The 3,885-nt window shown below is 25.6% G+C and overlaps 1 non-coding gene across 1 annotated transcript; it reads right to left on the bottom strand.

The window, feature by feature from the left end:
- Positions 1-3,460: 3,460 nt before the first annotated feature.
- On the bottom strand, positions 3,461-3,664 carry LOC113550751. The gene has a single exon (XR_003405060.1). It is a non-coding gene; the product is annotated as a small nucleolar RNA U3 (small nucleolar RNA).
- Positions 3,665-3,885: the final 221 nt, after the last annotated feature.

Here is a 3,885-nt window from a genome sequence, read left to right as displayed (position 1 = left end):
CTATATAAGAATATTTCTAGTTTACAGGTACAAATACATAATAAATAATTTGTTATAATATTTGATTTAACACAAATGACGCACCCCTTTCACTTTGTTTGTTCTAATATTCTAATGTACCTATACCTACAAAGTAAATGGCAGAATAGGACAATAAGTAATCAATATTGACGTATAGAAACTAAAATCATGTAGTTATGCAAGTGTAGTAAACGCAAGGGGCTTTATTTCACAATAATATAATATTATAAATTATAATATATTAGTATAAACTACAATATAATGTTACAAAATCATATAATACTATATTACTATTATACCTAGTACATATTTAAAGTAACGTTTGTGTTGCGTCTTTTAAGCGTTAAATTTTAAATAAATTATTACTGTTTTGTATATACGAACTATTATAATACCGAATAAATAAATAAACCTAATATTATTTGATAAGTTTGATTTTTGTTAATTAATTTTTCATAATTTATTAACATGATATAAGGTATTTTTTATTATTGCCACATCAGTTGCCACCAAACCATATAAAATTTATCAACCTGTTGTAGGGGAGAATCGTAAGTTTATACACATATACGAGAGTAGCAGGTAAAAAACGCATAAGTTAATTTATATATATATATATATTATGTGTAAATTCCTACACGAATATAAAAATGAGATTAGGTAAGGTTTCTTTGCAGTTAACGAGTTGTGTCTCGACGAAATTTCTCGTACACGAGTTGTGTCCCAGTGATAAAAGAGGGATACACGAATTGAGTCCCAACTGTTTTATAAGGTTTTACACAAGTTAGGTAACATGAATAAAATGTGTTGTTAAGTTAATTGAAATATAAAAGATTTTATAAATTTAAATCGAGAAATTTGTTCATTTCAATGTTGTATAAATATCCACATATATTAAATTAATAATAGTTGTGAAACATTTCACTCGAAATTTAATTCTATGTTTTATTCAAGACATCCCAATATATTATATAATACATAAAAAATTTGCAATGCGATGTTTATATTAAAATTAGAATTTCTGTACAATTATCAAAGAAAATATGTGAAAAACATTGATTTCTTAGCCAAAAATTAAATGCATATAAGAATGGACAAATTTCACGGTTTGAATTTATTAAAATGGTATCATTTAAATTTTTGCCAAATATGTAATTTTATTAATATTATTAATGTAATTATTTTTATTTTGTATTTATATTTATATTTATTAGATGAAACAACGTTGATTTTTTTTAGATTAGTTACAATTTTTACTATGATAATATGACTTTTATACGAACTTTTTCATTTTTCGTGTAAAATGTTATAACATATAATATATTTTTAATTTTTTAATAAACATATTTACGATTTAAATTTATAAGAATTGTTTTATTTAAATGTTTGTTTTATATGTAGTTTTATTAAAACTATTAATGTAGTTATTTTTATTTTGTATTGATATTTCATTCTTAGACGAAACAACGTTGATTTTTTTTTAGATTAGATTACAATTTTTACTATTATATTATGACTTTTTTATACGAACTTTTTCATTTCTCATGTAAGCTATTATAATATATAAGATACTTTTAATTTTTAATAGATAAATTCACGATTTGAGTTTATAAAAACTGTTGGACACAATTCGTGTAACTCGAAAAAAAATTAGGGACACAATTCGTGTAACCCAAAAAAAAGTGCGGGACACAATTCAGTATTTGGGACACAACTCGTTTGTAGCCGGTTTCTTGGTTGCATACTAGTTGCGGTCCATGGATGATTTTTGAGATAGCACATATAACAGCAACTGTATACAGCAACCACAACGGTTGCTGCAATTGTAGGTAATGTCTAACTTGCGGTCACAGCAAAGACTGAGCTTTTACAGTGATAATAAAATGAGTTAAAAATTTAGAATTGAAATTATATATTAGTAGTATGATATTAAAATGAGTACCTAAAAAATTTAATTTGAAATTTGAGCTGAATAAGTAATCTAATCTGGAAATTTTGTTTGTACAAGTTCCATGCTTTTATATTAGAGTTGACTTTAGAGTTATTAAATACCATTTGATGTAAGTTTATACTACATAATATATTGTATAGTAATCTTAAATGATTATTAACCGTAACCGTAATTTGTTAACTGAAGTCGATCACAGTTGTTTTTGAAATATAAAAATACTATACATTTAAGAAATATTTATATATTTTTGTGCTTTTATCCCACTATTGAGTTATTAAAGCGCAAACAGTGACTGCAATTAGAAGGTAACCTTTTAATTGATTGATCGCTATTTAAACATTTTTAATGTTATAAACTATAAAGAAAGGGGGGCCAAAAATAGTCGATCGCAAACGATTTCAAAGTCGATCGTGTTAGAATTTATTTGTAGGCCACACGCATGAAAATTATTCGTGATAGTAGTTAACACTGTTAACAGCATTGTCGATAAATGGAAATCGATCTTCAAAAGTGAAGTATATTTATTTTTTAGTAGATCACAGCCAAAAAAAGTTTGGCTACCGCCCCTGTTATAAAGTATCTATATAATACAGAAAGTAATTTTTACTAAATTTAAGAAAAAAAATCACTATGCAACTGATACATTCCTCATTATTTTGCTATAAAAGAAATAAGTATTAAAATAGCTATAAAGAAGGAGTGGAAAAAAATATACAGAAAGATTTGCACCATTGCATTTATCAATTGCACTGAAGTCCAAAATTTTACACATGGTATTAGATACATCTACATAAATTTTAACATTCACCTAGGTTAGGTTAATGTAAATTTGTACACTAAACGACAATGGTGATTCCCTGGAAATTAAATTTATCTATGAAAATTGTCATACTGGTGCCACTGGCACTTATTAATTATTATACATAATATAATATGTCATAATAGTATATCATATAAAATATTTGATATATATCTTGGTAAATGATAATTCGATAATATTGATTTTGTACATCTTCGGCGGATAGTGGGAATCGTCATAAATTATATTATGTATAATTTGATTGTTTAAATGTAAATCGTATTCATTTTTTTGAATTCTTATTAATAGGTATTTAAAATTATTGGTTATATATTTTTTTAAATTTAAAAGAATCAATTATACTTTTTAGTACTTCTCATCGTTATGATTATTTTTTGAATGCCAGTATACATATTTAATTTAAAATCCAGAATAAAAGTTTTCTGAGAAATGTCAATAAAATTTTAAACGCGTTGATTAGCTACAATTCATAATTTTAATATGTATATAAAAAAATATATGTTTATGTTTTGGATAGTTCAAAATGTTAAACAACTTATTATATAAATTCTGTTTTAAATGGTTCGGGTTTTTGAAAACTAAATTTAACTGTTGAATTATAAATTAATACTCAGAATTATTCTCGTAAACATTTAGTCCTATTAAAGATGTTACGATTTTCAAACTGAACCACTCAGGCTGTCCACCCACCAACCGGCGAACCGTAAACGATCATCGTTGCTAGATTATCATGTTCGCAGAACGAAAGATAATCAGCGATCTCACGCTCAAGTAGATGGACTAGTGTCATCATCGTGGTCGATGACGACTCCAGAGTTGCACCTGGAGGGGACGATGCACACTACAGAAATGATCCTGTGGAGTATAATCTTAGTTGATGCTCACACATTTTTACATACTTATAATAAAATTGCTTTGTTCGACATGTCAACTGATAATAATTAAAGTACGTGGTTTGATTATTTAGCATATTACAGTTATTTTTTATATTTCACTATTATATTATGTGTATAAAATTGTGTTAGACTAACATTAAATATTTATTGTTTTTTGATTTTAATGTAGGTTTAATCATGGATGAATTTTGATTTTC

This window comes from Rhopalosiphum maidis, chromosome 4, assembly GCF_003676215.2.
Source record: "Rhopalosiphum maidis isolate BTI-1 chromosome 4, ASM367621v3, whole genome shotgun sequence".
In the NCBI taxonomy this organism is placed as follows: Eukaryota; Metazoa; Arthropoda; class Insecta; order Hemiptera; family Aphididae; genus Rhopalosiphum; species Rhopalosiphum maidis.
The sequence above is the reverse complement of the archived record's forward strand: the minus strand, read 5'-3'. Positions and strand labels throughout refer to the sequence as shown.